We start from the raw sequence: 17422 nt of genomic DNA, 5'->3' as shown, positions 1-17422 counted from the left end.
CATTTATAGCAGCTCAGTTCATAATAGCTAAACTATAGAACCAACTAAGATGATTTTCTTTATCCTTAAAAAGTTTAATTAGAGGGGCTGGGGTTGTGGCTCAGCGGTAGAGCACTCGCCTAGCACGTGTGAGGCCCTGGGTTCGATCCTCAGCACCACATAAAAATAAATAAATAAAAAAGGTATTGTGTCCATCTACAACTAAAAAATTTATATATATTAAAGTTCAATTAGAATGAATGTACTATTTAAACCACGCCTTCTTTCTTTTCAGCTTGGAACTTTGTTGTTTTTTTACAATGTTCTCTTTCAAACCATGGATGAAACATTTCCCTCTCTGACCTGATTTTCAGTTTTCCTTCTCAGCTGCTTCTACTGTTACTGTACTTCAACTTGGAGTTTTAAACTATTTTATAACTGTTTTATCTCAAATAATTAATGCCTTTTCTTAAGAAGCAAAATTGAACAAAACAATATTGTGCCCAGGAGAACAGGAATAATAGTGGGTGGGGAAGAATTGTGAATTATTTATCTCAATTAAGGCAGATTTTTTATTTACATATGACATTACAATTCTTATTATACACATAGAGCACAATTTTTTCATATCTCTGGTTGTATGCAAAGTATATTCACACCAATTCGTATCTTCATACATGTACTTTTAATTTGTTTTTCTATCTACAAACTCATTGTATTACATTACCCTTTCCTTTGATGTCCTGTCTGGGACATGTGCACTGACTACTTCCTTTCCACATGATTCCTTGATAATCTTTCTCAACTCTTGCTCTATGTTCCCCTGTCCTGGTAGGTAAAATTCTTGAATGGAATCCATCCAGAATGACTCAAGCTTAGATAAACTGCATCTGTTTGATTTACAGGTACTTGCCCTGCTACTAGAAGTGATCTGGTTTGCTCCTGCTACCTTTAGTATTCTGTTGTGAAGACCCAGTTGTTAATTATGCTTCCTAGAAGCCCTGAAACTCCTGAGAATGCAGGGGAGGCTCTCTGGTGCTCTTTTCTTACCAGTGTTTTGAGTGAGTCCACGAGTTTCTGCAGCTCAGGCACTCCAGTCCAGAGCGAGGTTTAATCGCCTGCTAATGCAGACAACCCTAGCATCAAAGGCATAAATTTGCCTTTATTTTTTTTAAGGAGTAGGAACAGGAAATTTAAGAGGTCATGGAAATTTCACTCTTGTGAATTTCATTCAAGGAGGTCTCTATTCCAGTGAATTTGTTTTCAGAAATACTTTCTAGCCATCTCTTTTATGGCCTGGATGCATGTGGTTAGGATTGATAGGAACTTTGGAGCTACCTCTTACTGAGTCTTTTTAGAGAGTATGGTCATTTGCCCTGGGAGGGACCTTAGTCAAAACATTGAGACAAAAGGAATTTACATTATTTTACATAAATTTCCTGATACTCTGATCTTATTGCTCATAGCAATTATCAAAGTTGTAATTTTACATTTTTTGGTGTCAGTTGACTGCACTTGACTAATCTCTGCCTTCTCCACTGTACTGAAACTCCATGAGGGTAGGTGACAAATATGTTTTGTTTATGATCATATCATAAAATCGTGAGTCATTTTTGAGTTCATGTGTGGAAAAACTAATAACTGTTGGACATCTGGGTGTCCTTTTTTCTATTCATTTTATAGAAGAAATTCTTGAATATTTCATGTAAGGAAGGGTTGCCCTTTTGTGAATTAAAATTTTTATTATAATTTAAAAGCTCTTCTTCTTATTGATCATCCTTAATAAATAAATAAAATACATAGTAAGTCTTTACACAAAATTAATGATTTCTTACTACTCAGACACTGGGATTATGGAGATAAAAACAAAACAAAACAGTTGATTCCCTTAGAGCATTTTCAGAGACATGGATGAAGTGCACAAAGAATCAATCACAATAAAATGTGATCCATTCAGACAAAGCTATGTCTGGGAGGTAACATTTTGTGGGTATCTGTGATGTTCCAGGCCCTTTGCCAATATAATATCTTATTTGATTTCTCACAACTGCTCTCTGAATTATGCTTTATTATTCCTATTTTTTTCCAATGCAGAAACTGAGGCTCAGTGAATTTCAAACTTTTGAAAAATTAATACATATTTCAGGCTTAAGTCTTCTAGCTTCAAAGCAAATTCTCTTTATGGCACATTACTAAGAACCATAGCTCTAACTCTCTGTGGGTAGAGCAAACCTCCAAAATAATTAAGGCGCATAAGTTGAAATAGTTGTATTAATAGTATTATCTCTATGATTATATATTAAGTGCTTATGCTATGCCAAGCATTATGTTTGCATTTTTGACAAAAAATAAAACCGTTTTGCTTTGAAAACAACTCTAAGATATTGGCATTATAATTCTTTTTCATACATTGGGACATTGAGATTCATCAAGTTTAAGGAACTTGCACAAAGTCATATAATAAGAAGCTTAGCTAGGATTTGAAATCAGTTATCATGATTGTAAATCTATGCTCTTAAAAAATTTTAAAAGTGACTCTTCTGGGATTTTTTTTCCTTTTTTTTTTTTGGCATTAACATGGGCCAGATGGATATATCTTGTTTGATGACAAGTAAACAATAGCCTTCAGAAACTTCAAATCATACTGTATTTCAATGCTAAGGTTTGAATTTTTTTTTCCTGGCTCTATATGAACCCCTGGGCTTCCAGTGTCCCTAAAGATATGCTTTATACCTTATATTTTGTCAAGGTAAAGTATTTATTACTAATCAACTGGTGTGGAAAAATCCAACTGCTCCCTATGGGAAACTATGGAACATTGGTTAGTATGAATATCATCAGAAAAGACTTCCAAGGCCCCTCATGTTCCTATTTCTTCAAGCAAAACTCATTCACCCATGGATCAATCTGCCTCTAAATTTGTAAACAGCTGTCCAGTAATAAATTTACTAAATGAGTAACATTTTCAAGCAATTGCATGTAGTGTCATAAATGTTTTTATTGTCATTTTCCCCATCTCAATGGCATTTATGAGGTATTAAGGAAATGAAAGGTGGGAATAATATTTTTTAATAAATGTAAACATGGTGGCTTATATTTCAAGGTTCTACTTACCTATTTTGAGCTCTTAAAACATCTATTTATCTGCCTAATTTGGATTGTGTGTCTCTTGAGCCTGATCACATATTCTTTACGCCTGGTACAGTGCCAGATCCATTAGTGTTAAACAAATAATTAATCTTCATAATGATAGTTTGTGGAAGTAGATACACAATTACTGAAGGGCACCTTGATATCCCTGGAACGTCTGCTTAAAAAACGATGTGCATGTGGCAGGTAAAACCTGTACATTAGGGCAAATCCGTTTAGTTTTGCAATGTTAAGTACCTGGTCTCGAAACAAAGCAGTTGGACCAGATGCCCAGATATGGGATGAGAAAATCTGGAAGGTCGTCTATACATAGGTCTTTACAATCTTAAGATTCCTTTAAAGCTAGACAATTGCTTGACGTTTCTAAGTTCCATTCACTTTCCTTTCAGGTGTGGATTATGAATTAGAATCTGACTACATCCCAATATACAATACTCAATGTGTCTTTATGTTCCATCTCATCTTAGTACGTTAAATATTTTAGAGCAGTTAGTCTCTCTTAAACAGTGGTACCACTGGTCTAGAATTTCAGGTAATGACAATCCAGTCCAATTCCTTGTCCCTTTCTACTAACAGCACATATAGGTACTGTTTGTATATTTAGGAGGCTGTGATGGAGGGACTAGTGGCTTGGAACTCAGACTGGCCACACTCTTGTAAGGAACATAGAGTGCATCTGTTAACTAGATTGCTAAAGTCGGATATGTACATATGAATGTCTATGCAGTGAGCTTGGAGGAAATATTTAACCCCTCCAAGCTCAATTTCTTTATGTATGAAATAAGGGTATTAATAATGCCTTCAGAGACTCTTTGAGAATTATAAATTGCCTGACAGAATAAGTGCTCCACAGAAGTTAATTTCGTTTTTCCTCATTTTGTTTATCTTTGTCCTTTTTCATTCTAGTCTGTGCATATTCCCATAATATTTAAAACAGACTACGAAAGATTAAGCATGAGCTTACCATGTTTCCTGAAGTCACTTTGGGTGAGATATGAATGGATAACACTGCTAAAGTGCAGAAGTGATATCAGCATGTGGAACCCAATCTACTGAGGTAGAAATAGTCTTTCCCTTTATATTATTCAATAGGTGAAAAAAAATGCTTTCAAACTTCATACTTACTTCTGAATTTTTTTTACATGATTCTTGTGAGAAATACTGTTAGTGTAGGCAATCAGTATTGAAAAGAATTATTATTATTATTATTAATTAGCAGTGTTGGGGGAGAAAGAATAACATAATAAGCCATAATTCAAGCAGCTCATATATTTTGTTCTCAAAATTTCTTTGTAAGATAGCAGCAGGTTCCAAGATAATGGGCTAATTCAGTTACAGTCAACCCACATCTAAGTGTGTGTACTGTGTCTGAGGCACTAAAACCCGTGTTCCATACCCAACACTAATTCATTTTGAGTAGCACTAAAAGGAACAGAATTAAGACAAGAATTTCTGGGCAGATGGATAGAAAGAAGGGACTCAGCTTGCCATGGGCAACCTGTGTACCCAGGCCACATAGGCAAAAAAAAAAAAAAAAAAAAAACAAAAAACTAAGAGGTGGGTAGAATGTAAAACTAAGGGGAAGAGAGGTCTAGGCATAAAGAATAAGAGTGAAGAGAAAGTAAATTTCACTAAATCATAACACTATTCAGCCCAACCTTGATAGATTTATGATAAGCACTCTTCTTAAGGAATAGATAGCATAATATCATGAAAGAACCACAGGATCAAAGTGAAACATAGCTTTGATAAATCCAAACTCAACTGTATGATATATGATCTTATGCAGTACACTTAATCTATCTGAATGTTAATGTTCTTAAGTATAAAATTCATTAAATAATTACTGAATTATTTAATGAATAATTAAATATTTGTGAAACTAAAAGAATGTAAATTTAAATATTTTGAAATTATGGGTTATTTAAATACCAGCCATTATTATTGATGTGCTCAAGGTTCATATCAAAGAGATCTCCCTGAAAAATCTAAATAGTTAAATGTTATAACATTTTTCCTCCTAACGATCAGAAATTGGTGAAACTTTATAATGAAAATTGATACTTGAACATTCTATGAGGGAGATGAGCAGAGAAAATGTCTTTGATTTTTTTTAATCAATGAAGCATGTATCTTTTATGATTTGACCTGTATCAATATCTTATGCATTCTACAGAGACACTCAAATATGTTTATTGATTATTCATTTTGAAAGCCGCACTGTGTTAGCACCATGTGAAAGAAATGGAGAACAAATGCTGCTGGTGAGAGGATGTTTATGAGCTTTCTGGAGTTTCAATTAAGCACAATTCCAAGCAAGACATTTGCCGCATAATGCAGAAGTTAGACCCTGGAAAATGTTTTCCACCATAAAAATACTTGCCTTCCTCCTAAGTCATTTAAAAAGTTTTTGTCAGGATCATGTCAAACAAGTAAGGTAAGAGCAGAATAACATATCATCTCCCCTACTAAGGGATGAACTGTCTCATTTTTTTTTTCTTGTCAATAATAGAATTCTGTGCTGTTTCCTTCAACTTCCTGTTTTGTCTATACATCAGACAGGAGAAGGAAGTTTAAGGAGATGGCACAGAAAGTGGCAGAGGAAAGATGGGAAAAGATGCATGTTGAGTTTGAACTTTGATGAGACTCGTTAGGAAGTATAGAGAAAGGTGAAAGTAGAGATGATTATAAAGGAACTTCGGGAATACCAATAGAACAGAAGGCATCTGAAGAAGGAGAAGACACAAATGAGACCAAAAGGGACCAAAATGATAAGGACACACACTGACCTTTTTTTTTTTGGCAATTTAGAGCTCAGCAGTGTCTGAAATCTAAAAATTTTATTCTTTTTTTTGCCAATGGTCCAGATCTCTGATTATGTTTTCTCTGAAATGAGTTGATGATCTAATTCATACAGGAAGAGCCTCGATAGCAAAGATGACTGTAAGGCAAAAATTGTGAAGTATTATTGTGTATCTTAGGAACCTTGTCATTACCCCCTGCAATCTTTTTACATACTACAACAGCATCCCAGTTCCTTCTGTCTCTCTTTATTTTCTCTTTTTTTTATCAAAATGTTCTAAATAAATGATTTGGGGTAGTCATTCACTTTGAGATAAACGTGATTGGTAAGTGTTAAACTACTACTGTATCATGTTCTTTTTTGTTGCTGTTTTAATTTTTTTTTTTGCATTTAATGTGAGAATTTCATGCATTGATACTATGGTGGTAGCAATTCTAGGTTTCTAAGACAATATCTAATTGAGACAGGAAATCGTGCATTAGTTCAAGACATGAATTTGGAATTTGCCTTTGGGCAATTTAATTTCCCCGAGACTATCGTTAATGTAAAAAATGGGAGTAATAATAATTGATACTTCATAGACATATTTACAGAATTTCATAAAGGGGAACTTTTTTTTACGCAAGAAATTGTTCAATATGTTGTATTATTACCATTATCATTCTCCAGTTCATTTTGACTATGAACACTAAATCATAACATGGGTGTTCACAATTCCTTAGTTTCTCAGCCAATTTGGGCAAAGTAGTTCCAGATCTAATAGTATAGAATATTACAAAACTGATTCCTCTTACGTCTGAAAGGAAGTCATTGAATTAGAGTCATTCCCTAATATGCACTCTGGTTTTACTTTGTAGAGAACAGATAGGAGTGAGAAGCTGGTTCCTGAATCCTACTACTTCTTCTTCCTTTCCTCTGAAGTTGCCTATCAAAGGAGTTGTGCATACCTAGGCTAACACTCGTTGAGATACTACCAATGATATCTGGCTGAACAATATTCAATAGACCCTTGCAAGGCTTTCTGGTGAAAGTTGCAGTTGAGACCTGACTTTCTACAGGAGGCACAAGAGAACACTTGCTTTATCTTTCCTTCATTAAACCCAAAAAACTAGACTGAGTAAGTAGTTGTGGTCTGGTCTGCCTTCCCAGCCTTAACAGAGAAGCTGGAAAAAAATGGAGGAAAATGAGGATCTCCAGGTGGGTCTTTAAGAACAGCTGCTACTTGGTGGTTCTCTGGTTCAGCTTGAGAGGCCAGCCCTGGCGAGTGACAGAAGGTCTAACTACCAAAAGGAGTCACAGGGCTGGAAGTTGGTGAGGGAGGGCAGGGATTGGGTTTGCCTGTAAGATGCAGTCACGCCACCTACGGGCAAAAGTCATCTATGGAACCAACTAACATGGGGCAGAAGTTGGCTTCCTATGTAAAATCAGCGTAAGATTGAAAATGTCCTACCCATCTCAAATTGAATGGGTCACTCAAAGAGAACAGTCAGGCTCTCTTACTGCAATAATATTAGCTAGTTCTATTACACATTGCCCAGAGACAACTTTTTTTCAGTCTCCATTAATTCTAAAAATTATTAAACAGTTCTTTTAAAAATAGATCTGGGGCTGGGGTTGTGGCTCAGTGGCAGAGCGCTTGCCTAGCATGTGTGAGGCACTGGGTTCAATTTTCAGCACTGCAAATAAATGAATGAATAAGATAGGGGTGTTGTGTCCATCTACAACTAAAAAAAAATTTAAAAAATAGATCTGAACAAAACAAAGAAAATCATTAACAGGGACCACATAAATGAAGAGTTAGTACTAGAGAATAAATATTCTCCTGTATTTCTCTGTGTTTGTTGATATCTGGGCATGATTACACAAATTAATAACAATATGATGTAAAAAAAAACAGATGCAACAATTTAAAATGGTGGAGAGAACATCATTTGACTGTCATTGTATGTATATAATATGTACAAAAATATAATAGATGATACTGACATATATTATTAATGATGATTATTAATATTATTATGCACTTCAAATAAAAATTGAAGCAATAAATATAATTTAGAGTCAGTAGCATGTTCTTTTATTTGTCTACTTTCACAAAATATGATCACTCTATCAATGTCATCAGAGAAATTTTTGTGCAATTAGCATTGCGGTGTCAATTTTGAGCCTTTATAAGGTCATATACTCATTTTTCAAAGGAAAAGTATTTCCACTGTATAGAAAGATGTCTGCTGAGAAAACAAATCTCCCTTAGGCATAATTTTAATTTCAAAATGTTCAAATACCCAGAATGCAATCCTCGCTAGTGTTAAGAAAAATCACATTGTATAAAGAATTATGATCGGCAAAGGAATAGGGGTTCTCAGGGCCACTGGCAAAGCAAGTAGAAGAGGGTGATCTCAGGAAATGGCTGCTAGGAATGCTCAGTGGAATCTTTCTGTAAAATTGCTGGAGAGACAACAGAGCAAGACTGATTTTCACATTTTAACTGTAAGCAGGAAGAGGGAAAAAATGAACACGTTTTTCAAAAAACTGGAGGGAAGAACTTAAGACAGAACCAATGGAGATGAGAGCTGTTGTTTCATACTGTTATTTGCTTTTACTTATGCACATTCCTGACTAATATAAATGACATGGTTACTTAATGACATGAAAGTGATTAATTCTCCTGTTAGTAGAAAATACTGCTAAGTGTGCAAATATGAACATACTCACCGGCTGATCTTTTAATTCACTCTACTAACATGTCAGATTTTTCTGACTTTAAACTTCATTATCACTGTGAGCCACCAGCATCTAGGCAACTAGGTCTGCTCTGCTTATTATTTTAATTAATTCATTCAACAAATATTCACTGAATACCTCCATATGTTAGACATTAAGATATTTGTGAATGGCACAATAGTAATTAATAGACAATCACTTTTGATGCTCGTTCACTTTTATTTATTTATTTATTTTTTAATCACATAATCAAGTGAAGAGTGACAAGCATCACATATTATTGGGGCACACAGAAGGTTCAAAAAATTCATGGAATCAGAACATTCCTTTCCAAGTCTGAAATCAGAATCAGATAAAGTAGGGAGGTGAAGGTAATTTGTCAAACACTTATAAATAAAATGATTTTGCACTTATAGGGCTTATGATTTAGTAATAATGATAATGTTATCTGAAAGTCCTCAATGTTCAGTATGTGCTAGGTATTACCTCATGTGCCTTATTTGTATTAATTCCTTTAATCTCCATAACAACTTTATGAAGTAGTTACACTTATTTACATTTAAAGTGAGTAAGTAGAGATGTTAAGTAACTTTCATAGATGGACACATTAGCAAGGAATAGAGCTATGATGGACTTTTGATAGATTTGTTAGATCACATACAAAGTTTTCCCTTGAAGCAAGGTTTTTCTCTCTGTTTGAAAAAACCATGATCTCCAGATGCCTGCTCTGTAGTTTTCAGAGATTGGCAAGAAAAGCTGAAAATGTATGTTTGTCCTGAAAGTTCATTCCTTCTTCTACACAAGGATGGGCTGGAGTGGGACAGGGTCATGCTTACTGCACCAAACTTATTCTGAGAAAGCCATTTGAATCTGGAAAAGTGTGACATTATTCATTGAATCTTAGTGATGCTGTCTAAAACAAAATACAGCAGCCCTTTATTTGAATGTTTCTATTGTTACTGTTTGTCTACCGCTGTAGTGATACCAACTTACTATGGATCCTATATTGCTGAAGTTTAGGCAGAGTTGCATCATAATGACTTAACAACTTAATTTTGCCTACAAAAGCCAATAAGGGATCTTCCAATATAATTTTCAATTATGTCGAAATGTTTCTCTGATCACTATCCTTAAATACTTTATGTATCTAGAAATACAGGTTATTTGATGAAATCTAATCTCAATGGAAATCTTTGATGCTCTATATCAAATGAAAGCTAATTTAACTAAACCGTCTATGCTGCACATTAATATTAAGCAATTACATTAAATGGAAGCACTGTGGATGTGTTAATTGCTTTCATTAAAAAACTGATTTCCTTAATTACTTTCTAAGCAAATATTCTTTCCGAAACTATTTAAGTATTTGCAATACTCAAATTCAATAGGTAATGGGGATGTCAATTTATGTTAAATAGTTATTTTTAAAAATCTATTTTGCATTGCAAGTTTAAAATATATTTACAAATCCAGAATTGGATGAGAGTTTAGAAGACTATTTTGATTTGAATAATGTCACATTTTCCTGGGTAAAGATAATCTCTCTCATTTTTCATTTTTTAATATCCAAGGCTTCATAGAACACCACTTTCTGCCTTCCAAAGAGAAGATATTATTGTGGTTTGGATCTGGAATGTCCTCTAAAGGCTCATATGCTGAAGACTTGTTCACCAAGTCAGCAATATTCAGAGGTGGGACTTTGAGGAACAGATTGCATTATAAGGCCACCGATCCCATCAATGTGTCAATCCACTGGTGGGTTTATAATTGAATGGGCTATAGGGAAGTGGGGCCTTGATGGAAGAGGTGAGACATTGGGAGTGTGTTCTGGAAGGGTTTATCTTGGCCTTGGCTTCTTCCTCACTCTCTCTGCTTATTGGAAATAGGGCAGATTTGCCCAGGCACACCCTCCCTGCATGATGTTTTGCCTTGCCACAAACCCATAGCAATGGAGCCAAGGAAGTAGGGACTGAAATGTCTGAAACATGAGCAAAACAACAACAACAACAACAAAATTTTTTTCTACCTTTAAGTTGTTATGTCAGGCATTGTGTTACAGGAACACTAAGCTGACTAACACAGGTCTCTCTCATCTCATCAATGTTGACTGTTGTGCAGCTCTCCATGGTTTAAATTTTACTAAACACTAAGGTAGCCCTTTTGGTACATGGAGAAGGAGGGTTTAGGAGATACATATGCATTGTATTACCTCCATTTTTTGGTGAATCTAACTTCTATGAAATTTCTTGATTTTTCTCAAGTGGCAATTTAGAGGGAATAACATGCAGCATGAAATACAAAAGATAGAACTAATATAGAACCTATTTGTCAAATGCTCTTAGGTTTAAAAACCAAAGGGTGAATGTTTCAGATTTATTTACTTATTTTTAACAAATTAAAATAGTATATAATTATGGGGTATACAGTGCTGTTAAAATATATGTATATAGTACCAAATGATAAAATCAAGCTATGAACATATCATCACCTTAAATACTTGTCTCTTATTTCTCCTAACTGTAACTTTGTGCCCTTTGACCCAAATCTGCCCATTCTCACCACCCTTCAGTCTCTGGTAGTCACCATTCTGTCTTTGGCTTCTGTAAGTCCAATTGCTTTAGATTCCCTGTACAACTAAGAACATATGGGTTTTGTCTTTCTGTGCCTGGCTTATTTCACGGAGGATAATTTCTTTCAGGTTTGTCTATGTTGTCACAAGTGACAGAATTTCCTTTTTTTTAAAGACAAAAATGCTGTTTCCTTGTTTATTATAGCCAAGATATGGAATCAACCTAAGTGTCCATATGGTGTATACGTAAACAATGAAATGTCATTTTGATAATGCTGCCATGAACATGGGAGTATAGACATCTCTTTAGTATACTAACTTCAAGTCAGTAGGACATATACCTGGAAGTGGGATTGTTGGATCATATGGTAGGTCTATGTCTAGTTTTTTTGAGGAACTTCTGTACCTTTTTTTTTTTATAATGGCTGTACTAATTTACATCCTTATCAACAAAGGTACAAGGATTTTAATTTTTCCATATCTTCATCAACAATTATTATCTTTTCTCATTTTTTAATACTTGCCATTTGACATCTGTGAGATGATTGTTTGTGACTTTATTTTACCTTTTCCTAATGATCAGTGATGATGAGTATGTTTCATAGAGCTATTGATCCTTTATATGTCTTCTTTTTTTACCATCTTTAAATTTGGAGTGATACACACAATACATATTGACAAATGAAGAGAAACAATATATTGATTAATAGAGAAATGATTATATAAATCACCATAGAGCCATATGATAGAGTGCCACGCCACTGTTGAAAGTATGAAGTATGTCTTCTTTTGAGAAATATCTGTTCAGATTCTTTGACCATTTTTTAATCATTAATTGTTTTTCTGCTCTTGAAGTTTTTGTTTCTGGTATATTTTGGATATTTGTCACTCAATCAGATCTAATGTCTGCACATATTTTCTTACAATCTGTAGGTTGTCTTCATTCTACTGTGCAGAAAGTTTTAGTTTAGAAATAATCCCATTGGTCTACTTTTCTTTTTTCTGCCTGAACTTTAGGGGTCCAATTTAAAAAGAATCATTGCCTAGACTAATGTCATATACATTTTACCGTATGTTTTCTTCTTGAATTTTTGCAGTTTCAGGTCTCATTTTAAACACTTGAATCAATTTTGAGTTGATTTTGGTGTGTAGCACAAGATGAGAATCCAGTTCCATTCTTCTGCATGTGCAAGTCCAGTGTTCCCAACACTCATTGAAGAGACAGTCCTTTTTCTTCCCCCCATGTGTATTCTTGGCATGTTTGTTGAAAACCAATTGATTGTAAACACCTGGGTCCATTTCTGGCTCACTGTGCTTTTCCATTTATTCATGCTTCTATTTTATATCAGTACAGGGCGATTTGAATGATTACAGGTTTGTTGAAGTCAGTGTGAGACCTTTAACTTCTTTCTTTTTGTTCACTATTTTCTGGATACTTGGGTTGTTTTGTATTCCATATAAATTTTAGGATAGTTTTTTTCTATTTTTGTGAAAATATCATTAGCATTTTTATTGGGATTGTATCTGTGATTGCTTTGGGTATTAGAGAAAATTTTGACTATTGATTATTTATATTTAGAAACATGGGATGTCTTTCCATTTACTGTATCTTGTTTGATCTCTGTGTCAACATATTATACATTTCTTTGTAGAGCTTTTACCTACTTGGTTAAATTATATCCTAGGTGAGTCTCTTATGTACAATATATGTAGTCAGTTCTTCTCTTTTTATTTTTTCTCTTTTATTATCAAAATTTGAAGCTTGTTCATGTGTATTTTTTCAAATTTCAATCCATATATTCTTGTAGTTCACTGCATTTCTTTTGAGAGGACTATTCTGAATCCTTTCAGTCATTTCATAGATCTCTCTTTGGGGTAACATTAGTACTTGATTTCGGAGGGGTCATAATCTCCTGACTTTCTATAATTGTTCTGAAGCCTTGGTATACACTTTGAGGCAGAGGTGAACTGCTATTTGAATTGCCAGATGGGACTGGTCTAATCCCCCTGCTTAGCCTAAATGTGTTGTGTGGAACATTTCTCTACCTGAGTAGGCTTTTGGGGTGGGTTTTGAGGTTGAGCTGAGCCCCTGTTAAATGTACTGGTGGTGGTAAAACTAACCCTGCTCTGCTTTGCAGAAATACTCTGGGGCAGGCATATTCTTGAGTAGAGTCTTGAGATAGGGGTCATTGGGTTAGCATTGAGGCTGGCCATTAGGGACTTGATCCAAATTTGTCTTTCTAGTGTGCTTCTGAGAGTGACTGACTCAACTTTGAGGGTGGACTAAACCACTGATACCTCTGCTCAGGCACACTTACTGTGAGTAGCTCAAAGTCACCACCATGATCCATGGCTATCTCCTGAGAGCAAATTTTTTTGTCTTGTCTGACCAGGTGGTCTTATTATGCTTTTAACTTCTAAAATGTTCCTCATAAGGTGAGACCAGAGTTGGCTTCCTGAGAGGTTTCTTGGAATGGTTGGCACTGGATGCCCACCAGAGGTTCTCTTTTCCCACTGAAGAAACCCTGGGCCTAGAGGGATTGTCTGTGTATGGTGCTGTCCCAACTTTGGAGTGGGGGGCAGTGTTGGTGCTGTTAGAGTGAGACTATTTCTTACCTTTCAAATGTATTTTTTAATTAATTCTGTGGTCTATTTGGATGTATCAGGCTTATTCCCAAGTTTGGGGATCGATAAGTTGGTTAGAGCCTCTCTAAATTGCTGGCTGGCTTTGAACTTGTTATCCTCCTGCCTCAGCCTCCTAAGCTGCTGGGATTACAGGCATGTACCACCATACCCAGCTCTATTCTGCCATATTTCTTTTATCAGTCTTGATTCAGGATTTTTAACATAAAGTCTTTTGCTAGGTCAATTGTTTAATGCTATTTTATACTCTTAAATGTGAAGGACATATGACATTGTAAAAAATATAAATTTGCATGAATTTAGAGTCACACAGAAGAAAAGAAGAATGAAAATAATTATTTTAAATAAATTATATACTTAAATTATAAAGAGTCAATTCAGTAAAAAGAAAAATGTTTGTAGATTGTATTTTTTAAATGTTAGCCATTCATAATTTATGTCAACTATTATTTTCTGTGCTTAGTTTTATTTTAAACAGCTTTATCAAGTGTATTTTAGGGTATGGATAGTAAATATATACTAACTGCCAAATTTGACAATTAAAATTTTTTTTTAGTTGTAGTTGGACATAATGCCTTTATTTTTTTAATATTTATTTTTTAGTTATAGATAGACACAATATCTTTATTTTATTTTTATGTGGTGCTGAGGATTGAACCCAGCACCTTGCATGTACTAGGCAAGCACTTTACTGCTTAGCCACAACCCCAGCCCCCCAAATTTGACAAATTTTGACATATACATACATCCATAAAGCTATCACTAAAATCAAGATGTGAGAATGTCTCTCACCTCAAATGTTTCTTCTTGCAATTTACACTTGAACTTTAACTTTCTCTTTATTGTTGAGGGGTATTTCATTGCATGAATAAAGCATTGGTGAATATTTGGTTTGTGTCTGTGCTTTTGGCTCTTACAAGTAAGGTTGCTATGCTATGAACATCCCATACAAGTCTTCATATGGGCATGTTTTAAAATATCTGCTGGATTGTACTTAGGAATGGAACAATGTAAGATCAGCCTTGAGCTTCTAAGAAGATTTTGAAATATTCTTCAAAGTGGCAATGCCATTTTACATTCCCATAAAAATTTTATGAGACATGTGAATATCCGTCACTCCATCTCTTCTCTAATACTTGGATGGTCATAGATGTACAGTGGTAGTACATTGTGATTTTAATTTTCATTTCACTAGGAACCAAATGAGATTTAGCAATATTTTTCATGCTTTTTTGTGGTTGCTAAATATCCTATTTAATGAAGTATCTGTTCACTTTTTTCCCAATGATTTCAATTGGGCTTTTTTCCCCATTGTTATTGAAATTTTGGAGGTCTTTAGATATTCTGGGTCCAAATATTTTATCAGATGTGATTTTGAAAACTTTTTCCAGTCTGTTATTTACATTTAAATATTCTTAACAATGTCTTTTAAAGAGAACAGATTTCAGTTTTGATAAAGTATGATTTATGTACTTTTATAATTTGTCTTTTTTTGTCATATCTTAGTTATTATTGTCTTATCCAAGATCACAAAGGTAGTTTCTTCTTCTTCTTTTTTTAACCTAGAATTTTTAACAGGTTCAGTTTAGTTTCTTGGAGGAGGTGGGAGAATAAAGATCATGGAGAAATTATGGTAGGGGTGATATCTGGCTGAGATTGCTAAGTAGAAAAAAAAGAAATGCTAGGTTATGAATATAACAGAGACCTTTTTCAAAATGATACTGGCAGTGCTCTGGAGATGTATTAAGAATTTGATAACTTCTTTGGATGTTAGATAAGCTACTCCCAAGGTCTGGGAATTCTTAATTCCCAAATATTTATAGAAATGACAGAAATAGAAGCAGCCCTTAAGGAATCACCCGAAATTTAAGACAACCCCTCATTTTAAGTAGTGTGAACTGAGATCAGAAGTTGAGAGGAAATCCAAAATGCTCAGGCACTGGGCCTAATACAGGAGCCCCAAGTATGAGCCAGAACTTCTCACTAACTTTGCACTATATAAATCTGGAGCCAGATGCATCAATTTAAGAAAAATTTTAAAACTGCAATATCTTTTTCACCTCTTTGTTACAATATTGAAACTAACAAACAATATACTATATGAATCAATTCCAAGTTTCACTGTGTCTTTATATAATTCTTTCCTGAAATGGTGGTGCAATTCAGTCTTGCTATTTGTGCTGGTCTGAGGACAGTGACATTGAAATTAAAAATGTTGTCTCTGAATTTTTTTTTCTCAACTTTCTTAAAGACATGTCTTCCCTTAGTTTTCCATGTTCATCGCTCTTCAGACAAGAGGTTAGCTAGGCTCAACTAGTTGTGTGCCTATTTGTGTGAATGTGTGTTTGTGTGTGACTATGTACAATAGTAATGGTGTTTATTGCAAGGCATTTGAATTCTTGTAAGCAGTTCCAATGTTGCTGTTTACCTTGTCTTTTCTTCTCTTTGCTTCACCAGAGAGTTCTCTGAACTAATTATTCACGCTGCAGAAAAATTAAAACAGCATGTGCAAGCAGTTCATCACTGTAGCCAATTTCTATTTTCTTTTTTGATCAAATTTCACTATATGTGATAAATATTTTTTTCATAATTTGCAGTTTGGTATTAGAGCCACTGCTCAGTTTTTATTACAGATAGAAATTTAGTCCCTGTTACCTTTTTTTTTTTTACAATTAAATAGGTTTCCATAGGCTATAATCTCATACAACTGTACTAAAGTTTCTAACTTGTCAATTGTGTTTTGTCTATGTGTTAATACCACCAAGGAATCAATTTTACTTTAAAACAGATATGTTCAAGCCTTCTGCCCCTTGCCACCCACATGCACCATTTTCCATTTCCAGAGAGCAGCCAAAGTCATAAGTGAAGTAGGAATTTAAGTGTAATTTATAAAATTGTAACCCTCCCCTTTATCAAACTATGGTTATTTGATCACCTACTTGGTTATTTGTTTCAGGCTTCTTTTCTGCCTCTTATTAATCTGAATCAATATCAGTTTCTGATGCTTGGCCAACAGTCCTATAGTTCTACTATATTCAAGCTCCACATTTCAGAGTAACAAAGCTCTTGATCATTTATAAAGCAACAGTTGAATAGTGAATGAGCTGAATCAGGTTGAGTTAGATTTCCACTGGGTCTTTAATTTTTCTACCTATCAGGTGAAGATGATGAAAGATTCCTGTAAAGGGACCAATAGTTACAATTGAAGCCACAGGAGCTGCCTTTGTTGAATTAACTTCATTGAGATCAAACAGAGAGCTGGAATTTGAATCCAGTTCTTCTTTATTTGAAGCATATTACATTAGATTTTTAGTATTTTTTTATTCTCATGAGATGTTGAGAACTATATCAATTGAGACTTATTTCTTAGGAATAATTGGGTGTAAAATAATAATGCTATTACATTTCAATAAATGGATTAATTAGACACAAGAATGAGAGAGAGTCACAATTTGGCCATTTTATGAATACAGATTCTAAAAGACTGTCTTGCAGGCATCCAGACCTTTGATTAAAACAGCAAAATGCCAAAAAAAATTTATATACATAAAACT

The sequence above is a fragment of the Marmota flaviventris genome, chromosome 3 (assembly GCF_047511675.1).
Source record: "Marmota flaviventris isolate mMarFla1 chromosome 3, mMarFla1.hap1, whole genome shotgun sequence".
Taxonomy (NCBI): Eukaryota; Metazoa; Chordata; class Mammalia; order Rodentia; family Sciuridae; genus Marmota; species Marmota flaviventris.
The sequence above is the reverse complement of the archived record's forward strand: the minus strand, read 5'-3'. Positions refer to the sequence as shown.